The 14198-nt window shown below is 40.6% G+C and overlaps 1 protein-coding gene and 1 pseudogene across 2 annotated transcripts in view; both read right to left on the bottom strand.

Moving 5' to 3' along the window:
* Positions 1–10851, bottom strand: part of PJA2 (praja ring finger ubiquitin ligase 2) — a 72468-nt gene extending 61617 nt beyond the window's left edge. For both annotated transcript variants that reach the window (XM_025292150.3, XM_006067394.4), the window contains exon 1: positions 10695–10851. The gene's annotated coding sequence lies outside the window, so the exon portion shown is untranslated. The remainder of the gene's footprint in view (positions 1–10694) is intronic.
* A 2408-nt stretch (positions 10852–13259) lies between these two features.
* LOC112587189 lies at positions 13260–13411 on the bottom strand (annotated as a pseudogene).
* Positions 13412–14198: the final 787 nt, after the last annotated feature.

Genomic DNA, 14198 nt, shown 5'->3' with positions numbered 1-14198 from the left:
ATTTACCTCTCATTTAGATAGGAAGATCTCTGATTCAAGTGTCACAAATAACAAGAATGCTGCTCAACCGACCCTCCTTCGAGATACACAAATTAATCAGCTTTAAGCAGAAAAGTTGGGAAGAACTAACATAACATTGTAAATCAACTACACCTCAATTAAAAAAAAAAAAAAGCTGTCAAGATTTATTTTCATGTCAATAAACCAGAAAAAGAAAAAACCAGGGTACAGGAAACAAAGAAAATAAAAAATTCAATGTTATGCATACCAAAAGGTAACAAATGTCATTTGATGCTAAAAAACACAATATATGCTCAGAATAATGTATCTGTGATAGATCCTGAGATGTGTGCACTATCAAAAAAAAAAAAAAAAAAAGAGAAACGTGAGTGAAGGTTGAGGAGATACAAAAAACTAGCAAGGCAAAATGCTGAAGCAAGATGGTATGTACATGGGGGTTCCTTGTACTCTACAGACATGTTTGGAAATTTCCATGATGAAAACTTTGACATTATTTCCCTTTTATTTGCCATCATTTATTGAAGAATTGTTCACATACAAAACTCTTAAGCATACATTACAATCCAAATAATTTTTACATATATTTCTAGCTACTCACCTAAATAAAAATTATTTATCATCACTTCAGAGGGTTTTCTCTCATCCCTGCTAAGACACTGACTCCTCTCAACCCAAAGGCAACCACTCTCCTGACTTCCATTACCCCAGTTAAGTTTTTCAGATTTTAAACTTCCTGGATGTGGAATCATGCATCATAAACTCTTCTGTGTCTATTTACTTTTGCTTGACACAATGTTTCTGAGATTCATTCATGCTGTTATAAACATCTTTGTATGGACTTTTTTTTTCAACTTTTCTTGAGTATCCATGACCTGGAATTACTGGGTAACAGTACAGAGGTACGTTTGGCTATAACAGATCCTGACGGCTTGGTAAAACGGCTGAAACGACTTACATTCCCACCAGCAATATGTAAGAGTGTTGTTTCATATCCTTGGCAACACTTGATATTGATTCATATCCTTGGCAACACCTGATATTGTCAGTCTCTAATTTCAGCCATTTGGTGGGGGTGTGATGGGATGGTGCCTCATTGTGACATTCCCTGATGAGTAATAATGTAGAGTACCTTTACCTATGCACAGTGACCTTTTGGATATCTTCTGTGAAGAACCTGCCTGCTTTCTTGCAGATTTTAAAAAGTGTGTTGCTTGCCTTTTTCTTTTTGATTTTTACGAGTTATACTTTCTGGATACAAGTCTTTCACCAGATTTACTTAATGTGAGTATATTCTTGAAGTCTGTGGCTTGCCTGTTCTCTTTAATGACATCTTCATGAACAGAAACTCATAATTTAGTGTAGTCTAATTTACCAACTTTGTTTTATTTAAGAAATTTTTGTCTAATCCAAGGTGATGAAGACATTCTAGGTTTGCTTCTAGAACCTTGATAATTCTAGCTTATACAGATCCAACTCATATGAATACAGTATCAGGTAGAAATCAAGGTTCATTTTTCCCCCAAATATTCAATATCCAATTTACCTAACACAATTCATTAAACATGTTTCTTAACTTCAGTGGAGCTTTCGTCATGATCCCAGATACTACGTATGTGAAGGTTCCACTTCCAGACACTCACAGTCCTCCATTGGTCTTTCTGTCCATCTTGTTCAAATATAATACTATTTTAATTACTCTAACCTTATATCAAGTCTTGAGACATTTACATTTTGATATAAATTTTGCAATCCATTTCATCATAATTTTTAAATTCTGGGATTTTAAGTGAAATCATATTGAACCTATAGCTCAACTTGGAGGAAACTGACATTTTAACAATAGTGAGTTCCTATTATATAAAGATGAAGTATTTCTCCACATACTTAGGTATTTTAAAATGTCTCCTAGCACTGTTTTATAATTTCCAGTGTAGAAGTTTTGCCAAAGTTTTTATTAGATTTATTCTTAGGTATCTTACATATTCTGATGCTTTTCTAAAAGTACTTTTCTAATTTTATTTTATACTTTTTGGTTGCTAGTACACAACTTACATTTTTGCAAGTTGTCTTTGTACCCTTATATCTTTTTAAATTCACATATTCTAAAACATTACTGGCAAACACTTTTAAAATTTTTTTCCATTTTTTTAAATTAACCTTTTCTAACCTGAGGGCACTGGTTAGGATTCCAATGTAGTTAAATAGAGAAAAAGATAGGGGACATGAAACAAGGTTTTTCACTGAGTATTGTATCAGTTGTAACATTTGTTGTTGCTGATACTATACAGAAAATTAACACTGTTTTCTTCTATTCCTAAATTGATAAGGATATGCTACCTGTATCAGTAAGAAAATGCTACTGGACAAGTAGCACTAATGAATTCCTCAATCTGTAAAGAAACACAGTATCCATGAAGTGCAATGAAGCAGAACACAATAAAGCCTGAAGTATGCCTGTATACAGAGTGCTCTCAGAGCACTGCTTCAGTTGCACTCAACAAGCTCGATGTAATCTTTTTGTTATTTTTCAGATAAAAAATGTTTTCTAATTTTCATCATGACTTCATTTTGATTCATGGGCTTGATTCATGTCTTGGTTAATTTTCAAACATTTGGAGCCTGCTGCTGCTGCTAAGTTGCTTCAGTCGTGTCCGACCCTGTACGACCTCATAGATGGCAGCCCGCCAGGCTCCTCCGTCCCTGGGATTCTCCAGGCAAGAACACTGGAGTGGGTTGCCATTTCCTTCTCCAATGCATGCATGCATGCTAAGTCACTTCAGTTGTGCCCAACTCTATGCAACCCCATGGACCTAGCTAGTTATTTTTATGTTGCTGTTGCTGTTCAGCCGCTTTTTACTTTTGTATTATGTGCGTCTTTAAAGTGTTGAATTGCTAAGTCATGTCCAACTCCTTTGCAACTCCATGGACTGTATGTAGCCTGCCAGGCTCCTCTGTCTAAGGGATTTCCCAGGCAAGACTGAATTGTAGTTAATTCCACAGGGTTCAAAGAACATGTACTATATAATTTCCATCCTGTGAAATTTGATGATACTTTTTAAGGACCACAATATTTTGACAAATGTCCCATATGTGCTTGAAAAGAAAAGCATAGCCTTCAGTTGTTAGATAAAATGTTCTATTAATGTCAATTATATTATGATGATTAATCATGTCATTCAAATTTCCTATTTCCTTACTGACATTTTCATATATTTGTTCTATCAGTTATACCAAATGTATATTTAAAATCTCCAGTTATGAATGCATACCTATCTTTACTAATTATATTAACTTCTATATTCAGAGGCTATGTTATCAGATACACATACACTTAGGATTATTATACTGTCTTGATGAATTGACCTACTTATTATGGTATTTTCCTGTTTATTTCTTGTAATATTTCTTCCTTTATGTCTATTTTGAATAATATTACAACTAATGCAGGCATATCAGTTTACTTTTGGTGAGTACTTGCAAACAATAGTTCAGTTCAGTTGCTCAGTCGTGTCCGACTCTTTGCGACACCATGAATCACAGCACGCCAGGCCTCCCTGTCCATCACCAACTCCCGGAGCTCACTCAGACTCATGTCCATCGAGTCAGTGATGCCATCCAGCCATCTCATCCTCTGTCGTCCCCTTCTCCTCCTGCCCCCAATCCCTCCCAGCATCAGAGTCTTTCCCAATGAGTCAACTCTTCGCATGAGGTGGCCAAAGTACTGGATACTTACTCAATCTTTTTATCTTCATATTATGGGTGTCTTCAAAGTGTTTTTTTAAATAAATGCCTTTGAAAGTTTTTAAATCATGCAATCACTAACCAAAAGAAAGATAGAATAGCACTATCAATATCAGAAAAATAGTCTGCAGAAGAACTATTACCAGAGATAAACAAGGATACTACATAATGATAAAGGGGTCAATTCACCAAGAAGATATAACACTCCTAAACAAATATGTACCTAACAAGAGATTCAAAATACATGAAGTAAAAACAGTTGGAAGATGAAGCAGAAATAGACAAATCCACAACTATACTTAAAGGCTTCAACTCTTCTTGCAATGACCAACAAAACGAGTAGACAAAACCTCAGTAAGGAAACAGAAAACCTAACAAGCATCACAAGTCAACTTGACCTAACAAGTACAGAATATTTAATACAAATGATTAATTTAGTATTTAATGGAATGCTGACTTTACAGAATATCCTGCCCCAAAGCAGCATGACATACATTATTTTGAATTGCACAGACATTTACCAAGACTGACCATATTCTGATTTATAAAACTTCAAAGAAGTCAAACAAAATTATACAAAGTATGTTTTCCATCTACAATAAAATTAAGCATAGAAATCAGTTACAGAAAGAGATGGGCAAAAATCACCAAATAATTGGGAATTAAACAATATACATCTAAATAACCCATGGGTCAATGTGAAAGTCACAAAAGAACTCAGAAAATATCAACATAAAAATATGTGAGACCATGTGATGTAGTACTTAGAAGGAAAAGAAGAAAGGTCTCAAATCAACAGCCTTTTAAGCTTACGCCTGAAAAAACGGAGTGGATTTAAATCCAAAGCACTTAAGCAACAGTAAAGAGTTAAAATCAGTGTAACTCAAAACTTTTTTTAAAGTAATAAAATAATAACCTGGAAATGAACTAATAAAGACACAAGAGAGGTCACACTGACAACATCTGGAATAAAAGAAAAGACATCACTACGACTGCCATAGCTATTAAAGAACAATAAGAAACAACTTCATGGCAATTAATAAAGAGACAAATTCCCTGAAATGCACAGACTACTAAAACTCATATATTAGGTGACTCACATAGGCAAAGACTGACAATGTTTTTAAGACAAAATTAGGATAGCCTTACCATCCTATACCTATTAAGGTAACTAAATCCATCTCTGTTCAACAAAGAAACCTAGGCCCAGATAAATTAGCTTGCAAACTCTGATTAACATTTATGAAAGAAATAGTAATCCTATCCAAAATTCTTCAGGAAATACAGAGGAAGAAACACTTAAGTCTATGAGACCAGCATTATCCTGGTACAAAAATATTACACAAAAAGGTATCTTTCATGGACACTGATACAAAAAAATACTCAACAAATATTAGCAAATCTAACCTACTAACTTATGAAAACGATAATACATCATAACCAAGTGAGGCATATCTAGAGAATGCAAGGTTGACTCAAAATTTGAAAATAAATCAATGTAATTCATCTTATTAACACACCAAGGAAGATAAATCAGAAGATCACCTAAACAAATAACAGTTAAAACATCTGAGCACACTCAATGTCCAATCATGATTAAAAAATTCTCATCTAAGAACAGAATGGGGACATCCTTAACTTGATTAAAGGATTATTTTACTTAACTATAACATGTAGTACATAATAAAACCTGATAAAAGGCCTTAGTGGCCTTACTAATGAAAGACTGAAAGATTTCTTTCCCTAGGATTACGAATAAGACAAAGATACCTGTTTTCACCACTCCTATTCAACATCATACTGGAGGTCCTAGTCAGGGCAATAAGGGGAAAAAAGGTACAGTGGAGGTGGCTACATACAAATTGAAAACAAAAGAAACAAAAATGCTCTGTATTCACAAATGATGCTAACTTTCTACATGAGAAAATCCGAAAGAATCCACAAAGGAAAAAAAGTTATTAGAATAGGTGAGTTTAGCAAGGCTGCAAGGTTCAAGATCAGTATACAAAATCAACTGCATTTCTACATACTGTCAGTGAACAACTGGACATGGAAACTTTGGAAAATTATCATTTACAATATTATCAGAAGTGATGAAATACCTGGATATAAATCTGACAAGAGCAACAACTTCTGTATCTTGCAACCATAAAATATTAATGAAGGAATATGAAGACCTTTGATTAAAACCAGAGACAGCTCATGTGCTTACATGATTATTCAATATTAAGATGTTAATTCTTATCAAATTGATCAATGTATTCAATGTAATATCCCCTGAGTATTTTTTGTAGAACCCAACAAGTTACTTCTAAAAAATTTTACAGAAAAGCAAAAGGAACTAAAATATCCAGAATGATTTTGGAAAATAAAGTTGAAGAACTTACACTATCTGATTTTAAAACTTATTATAAAGCAACAATAATCATGAATGACAAAGTGGCACTGGCAAAACGAAAGATAACAGAGATCAAGGGGATAGTCCAGAAACACACTCACATACATTGTCAAACTGACTTGACTAAGTGGTGCTGGAACTGGGAGCGTAAACTTGATCCTGATTTCACACCATATACAAAAATAACTCAAAACAGATTGCTACCCCTCGACATAAAAACAGTAACATTTGAAAAAGAAAATGTAAGGGGAAATATGCCTGACTTTGTACTGAGCAAACTTAGAACACAGAAACACAAATTATAAAAGGAAAAATTGATGAAATGAATTTAATCAAAATTAAAAGCTCCTCTGGGACAACTGAGAGGTAAGCTTCAGACTGCACTGAGTGTGTATGCATCTGTCCGAGTCAAAGGACTTCTACAGAAAACTGTATAAAGAATTCCTCCAACTCAATAAGACAAGCAACTCAATGTTTAAAAACAGCAAAATATCTGAACACATACTTTACAAAGGAAGACATACAAATGATCCATAATAAATGATAAATTCTCAGCATCATTAGACATCACATAAATACAAATTTAAAATAGTGTCATATTACTACATATCCACTAGAAGGGCTAACATTAACTAAGTTTGATGAGAACATAGAGCAATTGGAACTGTAAAATGGGGGACAGTTTGACAGGTTCTTACAATTAAACATTCATTTACAATACAACTCAACAAATCCATTTATAACTATTTAACCAAGAGAAATGAAAATATATGTTCACACATTCATGAATGAATGTTCGTAGAGCTTTATTAATAAGAATCCCAAACTGGAGACAATCCAAATACCTATACATAGGTGAAATGGTCAATTATTGTGGTAAATCTATACACCATAAACTACTACTCAGCAACAAAAGCCGTGAACCAGCTAAACATACAAACACATGGATTATCCTCAAAAACAACAGTGAAAGAAAAAAACATGGACACAGAAGAATATACATTACATAATTTATTTATATAAAATTCTAGAACAAATGAAACCCATCTAGAGTGAGAAAAAGAGGACAAACTGTTTCCTAGAGCCAAGGGTAAAAGAGTGACTTACTGAAAAAGGGTAGAAGGGAACTTCTGGGGATGAGAGAAATATTCAATATCGTGACTGTAGTAATGAAAATATTCTACTCTTGATTGTGGTAGTGGTGACATGACTGTATATACATCTGTCAAAACACACGGAGCTACACATTTTAAATCTATGTATTTTATTGTAAGTAAATTATCCTCAATAAAATTGATTCTGTAAAAAACAGCTCTTTTGGGAAAATACTAACCAGGGAATACTGGTAATGCCCTATACAAATACTCAAAAGGTATCAAAAACATCAATAAAATTCAATACCCATTTATGATTTTTTAAAATATCATCAGAAGTTAAAAACAACAATAAAATCACTTGGAAAGTTAAGAATACAAGAAAATATTTTAACCTATTATACTCTCTATTTATCAGAAAGCTTCAGTAAAATCATAACTGATGCTAAAACATCAGATCCCCTTAAAGTCTAAAACACCACCAAGTTGTGAACTATCACTGCTATTATTTAACATTGTATAAAAATGTTACTAGCCAAAGTAATGAGAAAGAAATATGTATACTAGCCAAAGTAATGAGAAAGAAAAGTGAAAAGTGTTAAGTCACTCAGTCCAGTCAGACTCTTTGTGACCCCAAGGACTGCAGCCCACCAGGCTCCCCTGTCCTTGGGGATTCTCCAAGCAAGAATACTGGAGTGGGTTGCCAGTCCCTTCTCCAGGGGATTGTCCCAACCCTGGGAACAAACTCGGTTCTCCTGCATTGCAAGCAGATTCTTTATGAGCTGAGCCACCAGGGATGTCCTAATATAATGAGGAAAACACAAAATTATAAAATTTAAAAGCCACAAAACTGTGAATATTTTCAGATAATCAGTTAAGTGGTTAGATACATGATAAGCAGAAAAAAAATTCAAAAGCTTTGGTATAACTGGGGGGTGAGAAATAAATATTACTTAAAGTTTCTATCCACCAGAGCTACCAAGATGGAATGCCATAGAGTTTTATGGAATAAAATTATAAAACTTTCCTTAAGCAAGATGTGAATTAAGAGACATGCTATACATATCTATCAGAGGGGAGAGATTCAGTATCACAAAGTACAATTTGCTCCATATTAATCTAAAATTTCAATATAACCTCACTCAAAACACCTAAAGGATCTTCTATCTAATTTGCAAGTTGAGTCTAAAGTTCATTTGTAGAATGCATAAGATTAACTTGGAAAAGAGTACTAAGTAGGGAGAAATTTAATAGGTTATCAAAACTTAAATGCATACTGTTTTTAATCTAGCAATTCAATTTCTAGGAATACATGCTCCAGAAATAATCACATAAAGAGGAAGTTTACTGAACAGCTGACTCTGAGAATGAAGGTAGAACTAGAAGGGGAAGTGGGAGGTGCACTTTTTACCTTAGTCTTTCCATGCTGTTTGAAGTTTTAAAATTTAAGAAAATTTAAAGGATATTAATAAAAACAAGTAACTGTAAAACTTGGCTTCAAATAAAGCATTATTTGTGATTAGAAAAAGAAACTAACTTAAATGTCTTTTTGTAAGGGAACAGTTAAGTAAATTACAGCCCATTGAAATTATTTAAATATTATTTAGCTTTTAAAAAGTACCAAGGGGACTTACAATTTCCAAGGGAAGATGGTCAAGATACATAATTTGGCGAAAAGAGCAAGTGATGTATCAACGTGTTTAGTGTATTCCCACCAAAGTCTCCCAACTTTACATGTATGCATATGTGTTTAAAAGTGTACGTTAGAAGACGTACAGTATTGTTAACTCTAGACACAGGAACGAGACTGGAGGATAAAAAGGAATGTTCACATTGTAGTTAATGATTCATTTTCTGTATTGCTGAAATTTTACATCTAGTTTGCATGTTTGTAACTGAATTTTAAAAAATTAAAATTATTTCATAAAAAATAATAAATTCCAGAAGACATGGGGGAGAAGAGTCCAAACGTTCGTTAAAAATCTTTTAAATGTTTATCTTCGTGTTTATTTACACACTCTGCAAATGATCTATGCTGCTGCTAAGTCGGTCCAGTCGTGTCCGACTCTGTGCGACCCTGTAGACGGCAGCCCACCAGCTCCCCCGTCCCTGGGATTCTCCAGGCAAGAACACTGGAGTGGGTTGCCACTTCCTTCTCCAATGCATGCAAGTGAAAAGTGAAAGGGAAGTCGCTCAGTCGTGTCCGACTCTTAGCGACCCCATGGACTGCAGCCTACCAGGCTCCTCCATCCATGGGATTTTCCAGGCACGAGTACTGGAGAGCGGTGCCACTGCCTTGGGGCTGCCAATGTAAATAAATTTAACTTACCAAACAGGTCATGATAAAAAATAAGACTATATTAGGCCTTTAAAAAAAAACTTTCCCGGAAGCAGCCGACTCAACGCAGTGCCTTATGCGTCTGTTAGAAAAAAAAAAAAAAGAGGAAAAAAAAAAGGCCCGGAGAGAGGAGTCTTCTCAACAGCTCTTCCTCGCAGGGAAGAAGGCTGCCCCTCTCCCGTTCGCCTCGCTCCGAGCGGCGCTCAGCCCCTGGACGCGCGCGGAGCCACCGACGAGCCTTCGCCGCCGGGCCGGGCGCTGACGGGGGCGCGGGGCTGCTTTCGGGGCGCGTGACGGCCGCGGCCTGGGCGGGGGTCTGCGCGCCCGAGCCTCGGGGACGACCGCGGGGCAGGGGACGACGGCCACGGCGGCTTTCGGGGGCGCGGGGCTGCCGCAGGCCCGCGGCGTCCGACGGCTCGGCTCTAACGGGGTGCCTGACCGGGGGCGGGGGGTCTCCAGAGGGGTGAGCGTGAGGGGTCTCCCCAGGGGTGGATGAGCGGGCGGCTCCACACGCGGTGACTGAACGGGGGTCACGGGGGTCTCCACATGGGGTGACGGAGTGGGGTGAGCGGGGGTCACGGGGGTCTCCCCACGGGGTGGGTGAGCGGGGGTCTCCACACGGGGTGGGGGGGTCTCCACACGCGGTGAATGAATGGGGGACTGTGTGGGATGAGCGGGGGTCTCCACACGGGGTGACTGAATGGCGTAAGCGGGGGTAACAGGGGTCTCCACGCGGGGTGGGTGAGCGGGGGTGACGGGGGTCTCCACACGGGGTGCCGGGGGCGCGGGGGGCGGTGAGCGCGCCGGGGGAGACGCTCTCCTCACACAGCCGCGCTGACGGAGAAAGGCAGCGTTCGCGGGCCCAGCCGCCAAGGGCAGCGAGGGGGAGCGGCCTGCGGAGGCCCCGCAGCCACCGCTGGAGGAACGGGCCCAGGCGGCGAAGACGGCCTCTCCCAGCCAGCGACCCCACCCACCATGGCCGGCGCGGCGGGCCGGGACGGAGAGACGCCGGCGGCGGAGGCGGCAGCTTCCCGGCCGTGACCCTCGCACGCCAGATACCGGGACCAGCCTCATTTAAAGGAAAGGAAAGCAATCCCCTCACCGAGCTGAGAAGCGGCTCCGGAGCGAGGACGGCGCTCGGTCCTCCACCCGCCGCCGCCGCCGCCTTCTTCTCCGCCTCCGACTCCTCCCCCGCCCAACGCGCAGCAGCCGACGGCGGCGGAAACACGGTCGGCGGCGGCCCGCCCCGCCCCTTGCGCCGCGGCGCAGGCGAGGGCGGGGAGCGCGCAAGCCCCGCCCCCAAAGCGGACTCAACCAATAGGCTTACAGACCGCTGCGGGGGGTAAGCCTCCTGCCCAATCGGAACCTGAGGAGTGGGCGCGCGTCAGTAGTTGGGACGTGGCGGAGAAGGGGAAAACACTTGTCCTGTCTTTGCGCCCCGCTCCCCTGTTTCGGCAATGGGGAGCCTCGCCGATTGGCCCTAGAGCGGAAGGACAAACCCCACCCCCGCCAGGCCCCGCCCCCTTTCCCTGCAGCACTGCGACGTTTGAGGGGGCGGGGCGCCGGGCCGGGCCGGGCCCGCAAGGCCTTCAGTGGGTTGAGCAGGGAGACAAGGGCGGGGTCTCAGGGGAAGGGACGGCGTGCGGAGATCTGGAGGACTGGCGCAGTTAGGCTTTGAGAAATGAAGGCGCAGCACGCGAGATGGAGGTGTCAAAATCAATCCTCAGTCAGTCCAGTCGCTCAGTCGTGTCCGACTCTTTGCGACCCCCTGGACTGCAGCACGCCAGGCTTCCCTGTACGTCACCAACACCCTGAGCTTGCTAGTCGGTGATGCCATCCAACCATCTCATCCTCTTGTCGTCCCCTTCTCCCGCCTTCAATCTTTCCCAACATCAGGGTCTTTTCCAATGAGTCGGTTGTTCGCATCAGGTGGCCAAAGTATTGGAGTTTCAGCTTCAGCGTCAGTCCTTCCAGTGAATATTCAGGACTGATGTCCTTTAGGATGGACTGGTGGGATCTCCTTGCAGTCCAAGGGACTCTCAAGAGTCTTCTCCAGCACCACAGTCCAAAATCAATCCTAATTTGACTGTAGACCTAACTAACAAGATGAAGGTCTCCCGGCGTCATGGGTAGGCCGAGAGAAGATAGCAGGAGGAAGGGCAGCTCCCCTTCCCTGCCCACCTTGGCCTTCTCCCCTCCCACCCCGCAGTCCAGCAGGCAGTTGTCTGTCCCCTCATTTCTGATTCTCTTGGGGTGGGGGCGGGTCATATGGGGATAACTGCGATTCCTCTGTATAGCCATGGCCTGACCAGAGGCTTCCAGTTTGCACCTTGGGGCTGATGGGTTGTCAAGCTGGGAAGTATCAGCTCCCATCACTTGAAACCAAAATAAATACAACAGCTGTAGTCCTTGGACACCTTGCTTAATTTAAACATGGGTAACAGTTTAGTCAGTTGTGTCCCTGATGCTGAATTGTTTCTTCGCCCTGCACGTTTCCTCTTTCATGCTGAACCTGTCTGCTTCTGTAATTACAGGCCCACTCTCCTCCCATCTTACCACAAGCCCCTTCACCCCCACCACACACATGGCCAATGCCCAGGATACATGTATCTTATCACCTGCACCAAGAGTTAGAGCCCCACTTCTCGTGCTGTCCCTGGCAACTGCAAAGTCTCTTGCCATTGAACCCAGACTAAATTTTTTGCTGTTGATGAAAACAAAATTATCCCAAATTTACTATAAAAGTTAGACTGTGAGAATTGGCTAGGCAGTTTGTGGAACAAAACTCTCAGCCCACTGATGTAGTACATTTCTTACCAAGAAACCATTTCCTGCTTGATATTTCTCTGCTTCACAGGTGTTGCTCTTTCTCCATCCAAGACTCTTCCTCTTTGAAGAACTGATACTTTAGTCACATTTCCCTTGTCTCCTTTTAGGATGTTGTATACTGATCCAATTGGATACCCTAACCTGTTTGTTAGGGCAGGGTTTTCCAAATTTTAATCTCTTCCATATTGTATCTGTGTATACATTCACAGTAGTATTTATTTTCTTTAAATAAATCTGTTTTTCCTTCAATTTCTTTAAAAGGGAGACTTCGTAAATTACTGTAAATTGAAACCCTGTATCACCTCTCCCAAGTTGAAAGCAACTGAAGGAGAAGTGAACATAAAGCAACATTTTTAAAATCTGGGAATTAAAGAGCATTTTTTCTTCTAAAGTCTCTAAGCCTAAAGCCTACTGCCTGTAAAACACGGAAGGTTACCAAGCACTAGAAACATTTTAAAAGCAAGCAGGGAAATGGCATTTTTATCATGATGTAATCAAAGGAGAGAAAAATAGAACCAAAATAGGAATCACTCTCCCACTATGTGAGTCTTTTTTTTAAATCCTGCATGCATGTCCCAAGGCATCAGAATTGATCTATGTTACCCTTTGAGAAACACCCCATGTATTCTAGGATCAAAAGGCTGCCTCACTATATACTGCCCCTGTGGGACTGCCATGTGCCTCTGGGTTTGGCACTTAGCTTGTTGATGTGTTACAATGAGCATACATTGAGGATTAAGGTCTAGTCGAAATTGACGTATCTGACATCTTTGACCCATTTGGTTATAATCTATTTATGTTGTGTCCTTGGGCTATATTATTCTTTTTTTTCCCCCCGGGGGGAAAGTTCCCCATTACCACAAATTATGCAGTCGAGTTTCCCACATTTAGGGAAATTGCAGGGGTCAGCACATCTGGAGTGCAATGGATGAGCCTCACTTTGGAAAAACTACCTTTGTGATCATTGTATCTCCCCTGTCAGGTAAATATGGGCTGTGTCATTTTTTCAAAGGTTGTGCCATGTCCCCTTCCCCTGTTTCAATACCTAGCATGTAGTAAGTACTAAATACTTATGTATTGTATTATATATATAGATATATATATAGGTATATCAGTTCAGTTCAGTCACTTAGTGGTGTCTGACTCTTTGTGACCCCATGGACGGCAGCACACCAGGCCGCCCTGTCCATGACCAACTCCTGGAGCTTGCTCAAACTCATGTCCATCGAGTTGGTGATGCCATCCAACCATCTCATCCTCTGTCGTCCCCTTCTCCTCCTGCCTTCAATCTTTCCCAGCATCAGGGTCTTTTCAAATCACGTGGCCAAAGTATTGGAGTTTCAGCTTCAGCCCCAGTCCTTCCAGTGAATATTCAGGACTGATTTCCTTTAGGATGGACTGGTGGGATCTCCTTGCAGTCCAAGGGACTCTCAAGAGTCTTCTTGAACACCTCAGTTCAGATATGTATTAATGATTTATATGTATTATTGTTGACTTCAGAGGGGGGAAGCACTGCCTATGGCAATAAAATGAAGGCACCACTTTTCATTTCCACAGGATGTAATGCAGTAGTTCTTGAAGTGTGATCCCCAAAGCACCAGAATCAGCATTAATGTTTTTAAAATGCAAATTCTCAGGTAGGTCCAACTTCAGACCTGACTTGGAAACTCTAGGTGTGGAGTCCAGCAATCCGTATTTTAGCAAGCCCTTGAGGTGATTCTGATGCATGTAAAGTTTGAGAACCACAGATATAATAGGTGGAGGATTGGTCAATGAG

Source organism: Bubalus bubalis, chromosome 9, assembly GCF_019923935.1.
Source record: "Bubalus bubalis isolate 160015118507 breed Murrah chromosome 9, NDDB_SH_1, whole genome shotgun sequence".
Taxonomy (NCBI): Eukaryota; Metazoa; Chordata; class Mammalia; order Artiodactyla; family Bovidae; genus Bubalus; species Bubalus bubalis.
The sequence above is the reverse complement of the archived record's forward strand: the minus strand, read 5'-3'. Positions and strand labels throughout refer to the sequence as shown.